The 17134-nt window shown below is 30.4% G+C and overlaps 1 protein-coding gene across 1 annotated transcript in view; it reads left to right on the plus strand.

The window, feature by feature from the left end:
• Positions 1–1681: 1681 nt before the first annotated feature.
• LOC111626251 (patched domain-containing protein 3-like) overlaps positions 1682–17134 on the plus strand; it is a 72434-nt gene continuing 56981 nt past the window's right edge. The window contains exons 1-2 of the mRNA XM_023369564.1: positions 1682–1697; positions 15192–15313. The gene's annotated coding sequence lies outside the window, so the exon portion shown is untranslated. The remainder of the gene's footprint in view (positions 1698–15191; positions 15314–17134) is intronic.

Genomic DNA, 17134 nt, shown 5'->3' on the forward strand with positions numbered 1-17134 from the left:
TACTACTGACGAAAGTTCTATTTTTAAGTTGTTACCTTATAAATGTTTACAAAAGGAAAACGCGATAGAAAAATTATAAATGAGGAAATAAAGGAGTTATACTTACTCAAACGATTTTTCAAATATGAATTTACGGAATACTGATTTACCTTGTCGTTTTGATCCTACAAGTCACATTCAGAATAAAATGTTAGAAGATTCTTTTATATCGTAAATATCGTCAATTAATGCAAAAGTGGCGTCACTAACTTAATATCAAAAGTTACGTCTTATACTTCGGTATCGTATTCCCTGGAGTTGTTTCCAATTTTCTCACCACAAATTTTCCAATTAAAAATGTTTTTATAGTTTTAGATTATTTTTCCGAAAAGAATCAATCTACGTTCTTACGAACCGATACGATTCGTAATTAGTACAGAGTATATCCATATAATACTTAAAATACACAGTATGTATATAATAATCAACATATTTAAACATTTTTTTTAATCCGTACAATACTATTATCTCTCCACGCAACTTTTACTTTTTGCTAAAACTAGTCGTTTTGTACATTATCGTTTCTTCATTTTTCCTTAAGCAGAAGAGGGAAAGGAGTTCTCTCACGTGTACAAAAAAATGCACCAGCTTCTCTCCTCGAAAGTTCAACCCGTTGAGCTTTCTCTCGTATTTTTCACTCCTCTTCCTAGTTGGCATTCGCACAGTTGTTCGGCAACCTTGCTTCTGCGCAACGACGACATTAAAATGGTGACGGTAGAAAATCAAGGTGGGAAATCCAATTCCGTTTTTGGAACTGGAACTGTTGGAACGGATCCGAATGAGGAACTGTTTCGTCGGAACAGTCAAGTTGCACTATTATGTTTTGTCGGAATTGCTTAGTCTATTGAACTAGACGGCCCCTCGTCGGTTTTATATACAGGAAATTCTCGTAAATTCGAACTCGGATAATCCAAAATTCCGTTAGTTCGTAAGTGTACTTTTGTCCCGGCCTGGATATTTACACGTTAAGAAATTTGGTTACTTCGTAATTCGAAGTGAAAATTCTGTACGAACTGCCATATGCGAACGTTCACTCGTTCGTTTAAATCGAAGTGCCTCCATGCTGTAAGAGAACAATAGATCAAAAACAATTCTAGTCTAGTCAATATGGCTTCGCTTTTACAATAACGCATTTTCGGTGTCATCTTATCCATAGATTACCGTTTTACCTCTTATCTCATAAAATACGGCTGGTTTTCGAGATTGCAAGATTGGTCTACGAGTAGCAGATTGAGATATTTATAGGCTCTAGGCTACTACTTTTGGACGACTTACTACTCATATTCTAGGACCTTGTTTTTTGGATCACTTTAAAAATAATTTGTATTATTATCATTATTATGTTGAGTTTAGTGAGTTATACTCGATTAACACCGGTGGCTGTGTACTATGCCGGACCAGAGTCAAGGCATAGCAACCATAAGAAAACATTAAATAAGTGTGTCAGAGTGTGTGTGTCTGTATTCAGGAATTTCCTAACAATATAAAATGTATTCAATATAGTGGCCTTCTGTAGTATGATGTATTTATTTCTATTCAATTGTAATGTTCCCAACCTTTTGTGTAGTGTATGTGTGTGTGGTATCACACCTGTAGAGGAGAGAACAACAGATACAATAAGCACCCTATCCATCCTCCACAAGTGCCTTATTTCCTGGGTGAGTTCTGTGTAATTGTTGATTTTTTCAGTGCATGTGTTTTGACATTGTGAGTGTTTGGAATGGATATGTCTATAATATATGTGATTTTATTGTGTTTGTCACAACAGACCAGATATCACACTCATTGAGTGTGATATCTGGTCTGTTGTGGTAAATTGTTTTATCTGTGAATATGGCTCTGTTGTAGTAGTGTACAATTTGTGCATTGAGTGTGATATCTGGTCTGTTGTGGTAAATTGTTTTATCTGTGAATATGGCTCTGTTGTAGTAGTGTACAATTTGTGCATTATTATTATTATGTGTTGGGTTTAGTGGGTTAAACTCGGTACTCATTATTATTATTATTATTATTATTATTAATTATTAACAAAAATAGCGTTCTGTATCTGTACAGTAATGCCTCGACTTACGCTACCCCGACTTACGCGAACCCGGAGTTACGCGATTTTCAAATCTCGTCGATTCGTCTTTTATTTCAGCGCCACGCAACTCTTGATTAGTTTTGAACCCCACACTACTGTTCAACTTACATGTTCGGACGTGTCGTGCGGAATCGACGCATAGCTACAATTTATTTTGTGTTATTTATTTTTGTGTTTGCTATATCTACGGAGACTTAAGAGACTCTATGTGCTGATTTCTTGCAAACGTGAACGAATCAAAAGATGAGATAAGATTGACGAGAACATTTATTAGCTTACATACATCCGACTTTGAGTTTACACAAATTGCGAAATTATATCCCGACTTACGCGAATTCGACTTACGCGGTTATCGCTCGGTCCCACCTATCGCGTAAGTTCGGGGTATTACTGTATTCCGTTTGCTTAATAAATTACATCGGCTACGTGGTATTTGGCATATTATTCAGATATATGCAAATCTCTGATAATTCGAAACTCGATAATTCGAAGTCGCGATTATTTCGTCCCTTGAATTTCGAACTAACGAGATTTCCTGAATAAAGTATTATACCATGTATACAACCACTCCTCACTTAACCGCCCGGACTTACAAGCTCTCTAGAGACTAAGATCCCTTTTCTAATCTTAGTCTCGTTTCCGCAGTCGGTCAGTATTCACCAGACCAGGCATGGCCAACATACTGCCCGCGGGCCAAATCCGGCCCGTCTAATGAATTTATGCTGGCCGCGATTAATCTTTCAATATTAGCTACTCAAGTCCGAATAGCTCGATGAAAAATTCTGACGCCTAAAGAAAAAAAAAGGTCAACAACTTACTGTCCAGTTAGAGTTAACCCTCCATTACAAATCTCTTAAGTACAGCGTAGAATGTTGATAAAACATGATAATGTGAAAAATTTATCTGTAATCTCTATGTACAATTTAGTCTTTATGGGGTGACACCACAATAAGATCTCGCACCACCTCAAAATCTTCCTAGGGCTGCCTCTGGTTCGGCCCGTGAAAAAAGTTTTCTTTCCAATTCGGCCCGGGCAAAAACTGTTGGCCATCCCTGCACTAGACGAAGCATTCGCAATTTCTAAGACTACATATTTTATTTTGTTTATAAATTTGTACTTTATTGTGCGTCCGATTTGAAAGATTCGATGACTAAAATATTAATATGAAAGAACTTTAGTTTTTTTGGAACATTATTTTTATAATTTTATAAAAAAAATTATAAAAATGATGAAATATATAAAAATACAATTAGTAAAAAGCTAATTGTATTTTTATATTCTTTAATATATGAGATGGCACATAAAACAAAGCTATTAAATTGGAATTTTCTTTAGACGTTTTCTTTCTCTAAAACAAATGAAAACGATTAATTTCCTATGTTCCGTGTTAGCGCACTTTTCTTATAGGCGGACTTATAGCCAAGGGACAGAACGATCTTGAGATACAATTTTCTTTTATGTACTGTACAGTGTGTTGCAAAGTGTGCATACAGAGTGAAAATTTTGAAAACTCAACATTACCAGAAAATGAATTTATTAAATATTATCTTCTTTGTTATATTTAAGTGTATTTATTAATAGTATTGCAAAAATTTTGAAAAACATAAATAAATAATTTAATAATACAGTATTTCACTAAAAGTGTTGTTGATAAAAGTGGGAATACCAACAGTATTTAAGTAAATAAAACATTTATTTAATATTTTGTTGGTCCACTTTATCATCTATAACAGCTTGGAGGTGACGAAGCATACTTAATGCTATGTTTTCATAAAAATCAGGTAAATTTCTTTTTTCTTCGTTCTTGGACTAAAACTCTTCTAACTGTTGTTTGCTCTGATTTCAAAATTTTATAGTTTCTTTTTCAACTTTGCCCATAGATGTTCTATAGGATTGATATCAGGTGATTGTAGAGAAGTCGGTAGAAAATGAGGAATATTATAGGCAGTCCATGCTTCCACACATACTTTTTACCAATACTATCATAAGCATTAAATTTGCTTTCACTTTAGAAAAGTACATTTCTTCAGTACCCGATTTTCTGTTTTTATAATACTTTATAGGAAAATGAGTTACAATTTGCAAATTTTTGAAATGAGGAGTTTTCTGACAGTAATGCATGCTTTATATTGGGCATCGTATAAATTACTGGTTATTGTAGATTTATGTACTGCAATATCAAATGATTCTTAAAGCTATGTTTTGAGTTAATTTAAATTAAATCAGGTTCCTCGCTCACTGTATTTTTGAGAAACTTTTCTTCTGTATGTTGAAGTTTTTGTAGCAAACCACTTCTTAACTCCTAAACCCTTTGTCCGATCTGCACCAAAGTTTTAATGCTTATGCTCTGGACTCTGAAGAAAATATAGATTACCATGAAACCTGGACATCCCGCTCTTCCCCTGATTTTATCGCCTCTACAATTCATGATAAATATAATGAAGGTAAATTAAATACGCTTCTAGCCCAAAATTAAATGCACATTATACGAATAGTCTATCAAATTACGGCTACAATTAAAAGGGCTTATCATATCAAGACGAGAAGAAACTAGTCTCAAATTATTCAAATGTAACTTTAATTAATATGGAAAATGCATTTCTGGTACACACACACACACACACCTATCATCACCTCTTTCAAGATTAGGCATAAATACTGTAATAGTGCACTGTGTTATTTATAATATCAGTCTGTAAACTGTTTTTTTTTTTTTAACAATATTTTAGATATTTATTGTGCTTACTGCTATATGTCTAATCTTGAAAGGGCTGATGAGGGGTGTGTGTACCCGAAATGCATTCCCCATATTAATTAATGTTATATTTAAATAATTTGAGTCTAGTTCCTTCTCGTCTTGATATAATAAGCCCTTTTTATTGTAGCCGTAATTTGATAGGCTATTCGCTTAATGTATATAACAATGGTAGGCTAAAATAATCAAACTTATAATATAGGTTTTCATTTTAACGTTTACCATTCTTACTTTTTGGCCGGGCAATGCCGGACATATCTGCTAGTTACTTATATAACAAATAATACGTTCTCTAATAAAAATATAAATTTTTTAAATATCTTTATAAATTTAAAATACCATAAACTAATTTGATTATTGCTAAAATCACGTGGAATATTTTCATTTAGTTTAAGTACAAATCCAGATAAGCAGTTCGCTGCTTTATTAGTTCCGACAGTTCCGATCGGAACTACTAAAGCAGCTATATGAACTATAACGGAACTGTTCGACACTCGGTGTGGTACCAACCTATAACAGAGAATGCCAGCAATCTGTCAAGCGTGATGAAACTGCAAAAACACAGGAATACCATAAATAAAAGAAAGGAAATGTTAATTTTCTTCCTTCCTTGAGTATTTTCGTTTATTTTTCATTTTATTTATTTATTTATTTTTTTAAACTTAGTTTTAAAATTCATCGAACTTTCCCTTTCCGCTATTGCATGAACGCAACTAGAGGGAAAATAAGAGAGAACTGTCGTAGGCGCGTGACCTTGGTTCGTTTGTTTCCGCTTTCCTCCTGTTTTTCTCTCTCCTTGCATTTCTCGCATCTGCACAAATGCAGTTTTAAGCTTCAAAGAAGGTGAATAAAATCATATTCCCCATACACATCAATACATTCATATATATCAGAAAAAAAACCAACAACTTTACTTTTTTGCATTCCTTGACGTTTCAAGATCCGTGAGTCCAAAAATGTAAAATTCTTATGGGGGTCATTTTTAGACGGACCATACTTTCCCTCTGTTGTATAACAGTTGAGAAAGTAATATAATAATAATTTAACATTGGATTTAGCAGGTTTTGGGAATAAATTCCTCAATTATGGAAAATTTTCTTCATTTCCTCTTACTAAAATATTATTCATTAGTGTTCTTTACGGATGCTTTATCACCTATCTTTTTAAATAATCCTTTCAGTTTATCATTCGATCGTCTCTTTCCAATCAACTTCTTCACATTTATTCCAATTAAAGTATGTACTGTACAGTACATTTCATTTCATTTTAATTTTATTTCAGTTTAATTATGGGGAATACTGCGCTTTTAAAGCCTTATCGTGCGAAATAACATATTTTAAGAAGGAAAAAGATTTTTGTTGAGTAAATACTTAATTTAGGGGAGACCGGGCCAAGATCGGCATGTTAAGCTTTACTTAAATTTTGTGTAATAAATACTGCTGTAAACTGAAAAAAAAGCTTTGCATATTGTCTATTGGAATGTTACCTTACTATAGAACTGGTTAAAATCAGTTTGGAAATAAAAATAATTAAAATAATTACAACTTTACAAGAAGAGAGAAATTGACGAAGTTGCCCCGGGTATAGGGGCAAGATCGGCAACTTCTCTCTTTTTGTAAAGTTGTAATTATTTTAATTATTTTTATTAAAGTTGCCCCTGGTATAGGGGCAACAGTAATGGGGCAAGATAGGCACGTATATAAAATTATGTTATTAACAATGTATAAGTTGGAATTCACTATTAAAACAAAGAAATACAAATCCAACACCCATTTAATATTATTACAACGAAATGCAAGTTCAAAGACATATATACATGAATAACAAATGCAAACATGTTTTCATTTATCATCTGTTTGATTTTTATCCTTTGCTTCTAATGTGGCTTTATGTTGCCGATCTTACCCCGCTAGTCATGATTTCGAAACATTAAGTACAACCCTGAGAACAGAATGCCAAGCCACGATCTGGCCACGTGAATAAGTTGAAGTTACATCCTTCTAACAGGAAAAGTAACTTTCGTTATCATGGAATTATAACAAAACCTGCCAATTCAATATAAATGGAAAAAAAATATTATATGGAATTGAACGAAAATGAAAATTTGCTTGATAATTCAACTACGCTTGTTGGAGAACAATAAAAACACTACACTCAACAAGCCACCAATAAAACTTAACTGCCTAACCTATAACCAAAGTCTCCTTTTAATTTGTTTTTTAAAAAAAGCGCTTGACAAACTTGCCCCGCATGCCGAAGTTGCCCCGGTCTCCCCTACAATTATTAAATTTTCTGAACTATCAGATATTTTGATAAAATAAAATAAAACGAATATGAAAATTATATTTTATTTATTGGTATTATATTGGTCGCATACTGTATATTAATACAATTCATATAGGCTACAGATACTTTTTATCGTATGATAAGCTGTATATAAATTCAATGCATTTGATGCACGAATAAAAATATTTTTATTTATAAAATTAAAAATTTCGCCGACGGTGTTTAGCCTACATTAAAATATAAAATGTTTTGAAGCTATAAAACGTCTTCGTTTACCGTCATTCACATCAACGGCAAACCTAAACAATTTTCAGTTAAGACGACAACGGGCCCCCGTACATTGGGGCACTTGGGGCACGTGTCCCCTTTGTTGTCGGTTGCCCTTTTCTTAATCCCAAGGGAGCTCTAAGGTTTCATTTTATTTTTGAATTATGATTTATTTTTCTATGATAAAAGTAAGTAATTTTTTTACCTTATTTTTTTCGTAGAAAATTATTTTATTGATGACAGAATTAAAATAATAATTTTTGTTATTATTCAAAAATTTTTAGGCGGGTCGTGATTGTTCGGTCGAGTATTTAATTAACGCTATTTTGATATACACGGTAGCATCGAGGGATTAATTAACTGCGTTAATCAAGGGATGTCTGTTTATATATATAGGAGAAGACCTTTTTTTGAAGCTACGCCTCCGCAAAAAAATGCAACATGAATAAAGCGTCCTCCCGTGATTAATACTATTACCATAAAGGTTGCTTCCAGCGGCACCCGCAGACTACTAAAAAACGTGTAATACAAGGTATAAAAAAGGTTTAGTACTTACAGTACTGTACATTGTATACGATAAAAAAATACAGTGTATATATTGAAATAAATAACAGCAGAGCAATTTTAATTTGTTCAAACCTGTTTAAGATGACGAAGGTCGACGAAGTAAATGCAATTTTTATTTTATTATACTGTATTTATGTATTTTATTTATTGTCTTCGTGTTTTAATTTCTTATTAGGGCATTTAAGTGTGTTATTTTCATCTTAAATTATGTATATTTGCTATTTAAGTTTACCAATTAAGTATTGTTTAGTGTCTGGGAACGGATTAATTCATCTTCCCTTATTTATAATAGGAAAAAAATCGATTCGGACTTCGAAAAATTCAGAGTTCGAAAGGCCTCCTGAAACGAATTAAATTAGAAGTATGACACACAACTGTATTTCAATTTGCTCTTTACATGACTGAATACAGTACCTACCAGTGGCCATAATAATGAATAAAGCCATTGAACACTGGTAATAATAATCAAAAATCGACATTCGACCTCCATCTCAAGCTGTTCACATGTTGCAACAGTTTAGCTGGGAAATTTTTGACTACTTGCCTTACAGCCCGAATCTCCTGCTAAGCTATTATTATCTGTTTTCACTTTTCAAGAAATGACTTTTATCGAACAGGTTTGAAAATGACGATAAACTGAAAAACGCATTAGTGAATGGTTGACGACATTAGCAGGGTACTTCTTTGTGAATGGAATAAGGAGTTGTAAAACATCAAAAATACACGTGGAAGTCAATGGTGACTATATGGAAAAATAACGAAAACGTATACATCTCTTTTCTCTACAATAAATTATTTTTATTTTTCATGTTTCTTTTCTTATTTTAAAATATCTTACTTTAAAAATACGCCTCGTACAAGGTGTATTATTTTTACTAATTTATATAAACTCATTAAAAACTTTAAGAAATTAAAAAGATCTATTCAATATTTTAAAACATAATATATTGTAATATATTTATTTGCAAATTATCTCTTAAAATTAAACATGTATGCTCTCTTTTGGTAAATTTTTCTATAATACAGGGTTATTCATAAATCCGTGAAACATTTTAAAATTTATTATTTATAAACTATAGAACAGATACTATATTTTTTAAATATTGAAATAAAGATAAACTCTCTAGTTTTTTTTATACGAGTCATACATGTTCAAAGTGCTGCCTTTGCTGATGCGGTAGTCATCTAGCCAATAATCCATTTCCTCCCACATGATTTACACTTCAGTCTCCTGCGGAGAATTCGCCACATTATTGGTTGCGAGACGCCAACTTACACGTGTACTTGTAAGAAACGCTCATGGACCTGTGAAACACGATCCACAGTTTGTTCACTTGGCCCTCGATACCTGGGAAGAAGGAGGGTGCACAGATAGCCTTCATCCAGGAATTTCGCATACTATTTCAGGATACTGTTGTACACATGTGGCATTATTCACTTATACATGTTGTACACTTGTGGCATTCTGATATAAATTATTGCTGTACAGTCACAACGGACGAGGTTCTTGCGTATTCCAGCGCACAAAATGTCTTTTTACGTTTGTTTCACGCCATATTTGCTTCTATTGCCTTCTAACGACAAATCACGGCAACTATGCGCGCGTACTATTCCTGGGAAAAAACTTGGAGAGTTTACTTGTATTCTCAATGTTAAAAAATGTACAGTAGTTATTTGTTTTATTATTCATAAACTCTGTAGTTTATGAATAAATTTTAAAATATATTCACGAACTTATGAATAATTCTGTATTTTCATGAAATTAATCACTACATTAAAATTATGAACACACAATTTTAAAATAAATGTCTTCATAAATATGCAGACAACCTTCAACTTTGACGTATCTCTGGTATCAGAGTCCACAAGAAATTAAATGGTGTGCATTAAAAACAGCTTATTCTTGTATAAAGCACTGTTTTGTTTCTCCTCCAAACTCACTAATGTTTTAAAGTATTTAAAAAAGAAAAAAGACATATCTAATAGCTATTGATCAAATATGATCATTAAATTTTTATCAAGGCCAAGCACACGAGGAAGGTTTTGAGGGTTTACAACTCCCATTCGAAAAGAATTTTAAAAATTAAGTTAAATTAAACAATATATTGTATATATACAGTATTATGTGAGGACAGGTTGCATAAGCATTTTTCACGAGCGTCTCCTTTGGAGGACTAGTATCAACTTATTCCACATGAGTGGGGTGTTCACAATGGCTCTACATCCAGCAGACTTCAACCTGCCTGATGTGTCTCTTGATTCCTTGGCATGCTATTCTGAGTGACGTTTACATCTTCACAGATGGTTTTAAGTCCGAGCTTGGCGTTGGCTCAAGTGTATGTGTATAACCTATACCCATTTACATGAGAACCCTCGGCATATTTTTAGGCAATCAGGCTACCAGTATATATCAAGTCGAATTAGCTGCGATCCATCAGGCAGTTCGATGAAGTTTGACACTTCCTGACGGAATCAAATTTATTTCAATTTTTAGTAACTCTAAAGCTGCTTTGACCTCTCTTATGAATATTGACTTTCGAAGTAGTCGGATCAGAAATATTCAAGAAACCGTAAGCTTAAGTTTGAAATGCTTTATGTCACAGGGCATGTAGGTGTGATGAGTAATGAGATGGCAGATGTGCTGCAAAAGATGCTTCTAAAGATGAAAACTTACCTCTGACTTTACAGCCTTATTCTTGAAACGTCCTGATGAGGATAATTTGTGACCATCTTATCTCTGCATGTCATGGACCAGTCATGACATGCAGAGATTTAGTCGAAGAAGTCCATGAACCAGTCATGAACTTCTTCCACTAAAGGAAATGTCACCAAGATGTTCTACCCATCAGTTTATAATTTTCTCAAGAATCCAATTAAGAATTTTTCCTATTCCTTTTCTCAGTTACTAACTGGACATGGTAATTTTAATTGCTATCTAGCGGCACGTAATTTGGCCAGTAGTATCTTCTGCTCATGCGCAATGGATAAATCTGAAACTGTAAAACACATAATTTACGAGTTGAAGTTGAATGCTTCAGGCTTATGGTGGAAGTTCTGTTCTTGAGATATGATTGGTCCTGTCCAGCCCATATTCTTGTGTCCAATAAACTGTGTGCTTATTTTTATATTTTTATTAAGGATATTTTTAAGAAAAAACGGTTAACTGCTTCTTCGAATTCCGGTGTTAGCTAACCATGTTTGATATTGTATGTGCATTGTTCATTTTCTTACCTAACTCTTATCATTTTATGTATGTAATTATTGATTTAGTGTAATACTCATTTCAGAGTAGTGCACTCAAATAAATAAATAAATAAAATATAAATATATATTTTATGAAGCACCACTCTGAAGTGAGTATTGCACTAAATATATTTACACAAAATAAATACAAGTTTTATACAATATATATATTGTATAAAACTTGTATTTATTTTGTAACCGTTCAGGTTTTCGTTAGCCTAATCTCTACTGTATTCTTTATACCAGTGATGAACATTTTTTTCTGGATACATAGCCATTCATCGATGTGAAATCAACTATATTTTTATATATTTCTAACGGTGTTTAAAATTTTAGTTATAGCAAAACCTCGATTTAACGTACAAAATTTTCGGTCCGTACGTTATATGTGAAAATAATACTCTGTTATTTTAAAAAATACTTTTTATATGTAATTAAACTAATAGGTTATTTTTCCAAATCCAAATTAACTTCACGCCTCAACTAGGAGTGTCTCGATATAGGTCATCACCCAAAGACGAATAAATAGGGAATATTTTGTTTTTTTTTTTAATCAAATTTAAATTTTCTTTCCTTTTTAAAGACATTATTTATTTGTTTAGTTAAACACAATTAAAGTGTATTTTCAAAAAATGTTTATTTATTTAGATTTAGATCGTATACTTGTTTACTATACTGTAGTCTCGGAACTACGGTGGATACATAAGCAATAATACACAGAAAATTATTTTCTGCAAAATTAAACTTCACGTACATACTTAATTTTAATTACACAAACATAAATTACCGGTTAATTTTTTTGTTTTTATTTGTCAATTTATTAACACACATGCGGAAAACGTACTTTATTATATAGAGAACTTTCGGCTTTATCTTCCCTCAAATTAGTCTGTTTATATAGTTTATTTATAACATTTTTAATTTTATTTTTACTTCGAACATAAGTTATCATTTCTATAATAAAATTATTTAAAGTTTTTTAGTTTTTATGAGATGCAGCATTTTGTTTTCTGGATGCATGCGGTCCACTGGAAGTGATCTTCGAAGGCTTCTGGCAGGCCGCATACTCAGTAACCATATACTCCATAACCGCTTGTACAGTACATCAGGTTCTAAAACGATATACGCTAATGATATGAAAATTACATAGTTTATTCTCGTCTTTTTACTAGTTAAGCTTAGCTTGAATGTTCTTCATCGCGAATATCAACTTAATTAGGATTTCATAATGCCACAAAGAAAAAGAAAAAACAAAAAATGAAGGAAAATTACATTGCAGATCTCTGAGGCCTTATTAGGATCTCGCGGGTCGCGGGTTGCTCATAACTATTTTATACCTACATTATATAAATGAATAAACTAAGTTATGAAAATATAATGTTTTTTAAAACTGCGCACCGGCTTGGTTTGTGCTTACATTATTTATGTTGTTAAACACAATAACGTACTACAATACTTTCAGCCGCTGTATTACTAAATCGAACCTCATATAGTTCATTTCAATTGTAAATAGTGAATGTAAGATAATTTCTGTTCAAAATTATTTCGTCATTGCACTTTATCTGAACCATGTGTCACGTTTTGCAATGTAAGTTCTGGGAATGAAGGGGTCGTCAAGTTAAATGATCTGTTAAAATTTTACTAATAGCCTATCAGCATATCTAGCAATAAAACTGAATTTGATTATATGAAGGAATCACATTTTTGAAGTGTAACAATCTAAGTGAAATTATTTCATAATATATCTACTAATATTATATCTTTTATATTCCTGTAAAATTTACTTTTTATCTGGATGTTTGTAAATTTAACTTTTATCCTGATTAAATGAAAGTAAGTCTATTTAACCCTTAGATACTAAAATTTTATAATGTTTTTACAATTATAGTAACAACTAGCTGTTACCCGCGACTTCGCCCACGGGGGTTTTGCAAGCAAACCCCATTTATATTCAGTATTTCAACAACCATAGTAATTGTTATATAATGCCTACCGCTGAGAATCAAGCCTACTATTTTCAATTTGATAAATTTTCTGGAATGTTTACAATCGTTCTATAATCGAACCAATGTGCAATAACAAATTCGAATTTAAAACGGTTTGAACATTTGGTTAAAAAATCGAAATACAATATATAAAAACATTTATAACAATGTCTGAAATGTTATCAATTTAAGGCAAAGTATGGGAATCAATTTCAAAAGCCGTTTTTCCGGTTAAGCCTTAATGCTCTCCCTCTCCTCCCGCGGGGGAATTTCGAAAAATCCCTTCTTAGTGTGAGTTTTCATGACTTACCCTGTGTACCAAATTTCACCTTTTTAGATTCAGCGGTTTGCTCTGGGCGATGATGAAGCAATCAGTGACTCAGTCAGTCAGTCAGGACAAGTAATTTTATATATTTAGATAGATGCTGCGTTAAATGCATTATATACTAAATAAACTAAATATAAAAACACCTTACCACTGGGGTATTTAAATTTTCTTTACAAACGTTTTTCGGCTCTATTTATGAGTCCTCGTCAAGTAAATTGTGTTCGAATTCGAATGACATAAACTTAAACAGAATTACACACTGTTTAATTTTATGTCATTCAAATAAATTTATACAAATATTTTATAAAACAATTATTTAAATATATTTATTATTTTATTCCAATATTTGAAGTAATATAACAATAGTATTTTTAAAAGGATTTGACAATTCACTTTGTGAGTTACAATATCATTTTAAAATATTAAATATTGTTTTATTCTTTCATGTAACATCTTTTCCTCCTTTTACTTTTTTTTTTTTTTTTGAATATTTATAAACAATGAAAGGCGGAAAACTTGTTTCCTTTAAAAAATCAAGTGTGGTGGTAAATTAACACAACCGGATGCTCCAAGTAGTAATTAATTTTGGACCTTTTGACTATTTTATTTAATACAGTAGACCCCCCGTAACACTGTTGATAATTCCGTATTATATGAATTCTATGTTGTACGGGTCACTTAGATTTTACAAATACGTGTGCCGGGCTGTGAACGGCTCACGTAGCCTATTTGTAAAATATAGCCTAAGTGACTCGTACAACATAGAATTCATATAATACGGAATTATCAACAGTGTTATAGGAGTCTACTGTATTTATAAATGGATTTAATATATAAATTAATTATAATTGATTCTTTTGGGGTCCCTGAAATTCAGGATCCCAAACAAGCGCTTACATTCCTAGTTGTTTCGTAATAATTTCCTAAACTCGTTATTGATTAAATTACTATTTTAAATTATTAATTTTTATATTTATATTCGTTTTTCAAAAATAATTAATTAGTCAAATCTACTTAATTCATTACGCAGAATTGCTTTGATTAATCAAACATTATACAGAACATGCCCGTTATAGCCTACTAAATATTGTATGAGAATATACAAATTATAAAAATTATAAGAATAACATGAAAAATTTAATTATTTAAATCGGATATCTACATTTTAAATGGAAATATGGCGTTAATAATGTAAAAATTCATTGATATATTCAATAAATTATATATATTCGTATTCCTCCTGTAAATAAATTTATAAACACGTTATACAATACTGAATTTTTAAAAAAATATACTGATATTTTATATACTACAAATTTAATTTTGTAAAAAAATCTGTGATTTTATATTTCCTTGAAATTAAAAAAATATATATTTTTTTATTTTATTTCACAATAGTAAATTAATTTCGTTTTATTATTTTTAAAGTGATTTTAAAACAGTATTAAAAAATTGAAATCATATTCAAAAATAATTTAAAGACATATTAAAAATTCTTAATCTGTTTAAATAAGTTTTAAATAAAATTCTAATTGATAAACGACGAAATGATTGAAAATAATGCAAAATAATTTACGCTAAAAGAACAATAATAAAATAAATTGTAATGAACTATAAAGTATATAAATTATCTTTAGTGTCAGGTTTAACCGCAAGGAAGTTTAGCCTTGTGTATATAATCACACGACAATACGCCATTCACGTGAAAGGAGTTATGCCGTTTTGATGTGAAACGATAAGAATTATCGCTATTATTCAGGTAAATACAAATGATTTATATTTACTAAATTTTATATTCTATTAAAATTCTATTAAATTAAATTTCGTTTGTAGATTTTAGGAATTTATTAAAATTAATCACGTGGCTTAATTTATTAATTCTAGCTCATTTATCACATAAAATAATATATAATACGACTTACTTATTCGCTCTTTACTCTAATTAAATATAAATTTATTTACATATTAAAATTTTTAATATGTACTTTAATATTAAATTAATTTAATAAGATATATAATTTTTAAAGTTGTTTTTAATGGCTTAAAATATTTATTTTGATTCTTTTATTATTAATATTGATAGAATAATACTTTCTTCGCCACTAAACCATATTTGAGAGTGAGTTTTACAAAAAAGTAAAAGCATAAATTATTTCAAAAGGTCATTTATTTAGAAAAAAATTCAACGATGAAAATATTTTTAAAAATAAAAAATCGAAAATCCTATCGGTTTTTGATATTTTATAGTATATTTTTATGTTATTATCTATAAAAGAGAGAAAGAGATATTTGCATTATTGAACGACATTTCGAAGAAAATATTCTTCCATAATGCATTTATTTCTGAGCGATAAGATGATTTTATGTAGATAATTATTGTATGAGAAACAGGAAAAAAATATATAAAAAATCTGTAAAAACATAAATGTAAAATTTTTAATGGAAATTATGACTGACTTATTTATTTTTATTTTTTACAGAATTAAGCATTATTTATAAATCAAATACCGGTTATAAATATATTAGTTACGTTATCATTAAAATTATATTATTTATTTCATCGTTCTCTGAATTTCACTCTAGTAAAGAAATTTGTGAGGAAAGCAAATTACACAAAGTTATTTTATTATTTTAAATAAAAAAATTAAAGGTATAATTAATAAAGTACAATAAATATGCATTGTTATGCTCAAATAATTGATAAGCATCAGTGTTTTGGAGTTAATTAATTAAAGATAAAAAGATACAACTAATTGACATTATTATAAAATTTTCCTTAAGAAATTATTTAATATGAATTTCTACAAATATACCTCGTATGTATAGTAGAGTCTCTCTAATCAGACATAATCCATATTAGGACCGGCAGATATCGGATTATAGCAGATTATCGGATTACTGGATTTTGTACGTATATACTGTACAGTACGTTAGTCTCTCTGTGTCATATACATCGAGAAGGGACAAGACGAAAATTTCATGTGCGCTCCCTGAGGAGTGTCAGACTGGCGAGTGATAACTACAGAGAATCTAATGTGTTTACATATTATATATACTGTTTTTAAATTTGTATATTACAGGAAACGTAAAACACTTATATAAATTTTTTAAAAGAAATGTATATTATTTAAGATTTTATATATTTAGATAAAAACAATTTACGTTTTTCTACTCTCGTCACTTTTATATTTTTATAATAGAGATAAAAATGTGGATCGTTTTTACCTAAAAATGAGAACTTTAAGATAATTTGTTTGTTAAAATTCGATATAATGATACAGTAATAAGATATAGTAAAACGAGTATAAATTTATTAAGTTACAGAAGATTGAAACCTTAAATTTCAATATAAAATGTAATTTATTGATACAAATATATGTTTAAAATATTTTCGATAAATTTCAATTTTAAATTTTTTGTAGAAAAAAATCGATTAATTTAAAGTGTATGACTTAAATATTTACTTGTTAAAATTTAAATATTTCAAGACATTGATCTATTTAACAATTCATTGTTTAAATACTGTAGTTAGAAAATAAACATTAGTATATAAAAGATAAATACGATTAAATTCTTCATT

This window comes from Centruroides sculpturatus, unplaced genomic scaffold (assembly GCF_000671375.1).
Source record: "Centruroides sculpturatus isolate CEXI.00-Female unplaced genomic scaffold, Cexi_2.0 scaffold369, whole genome shotgun sequence".
Lineage (NCBI taxonomy): Eukaryota > Metazoa > Arthropoda > Arachnida > Scorpiones > Buthidae > Centruroides > Centruroides sculpturatus.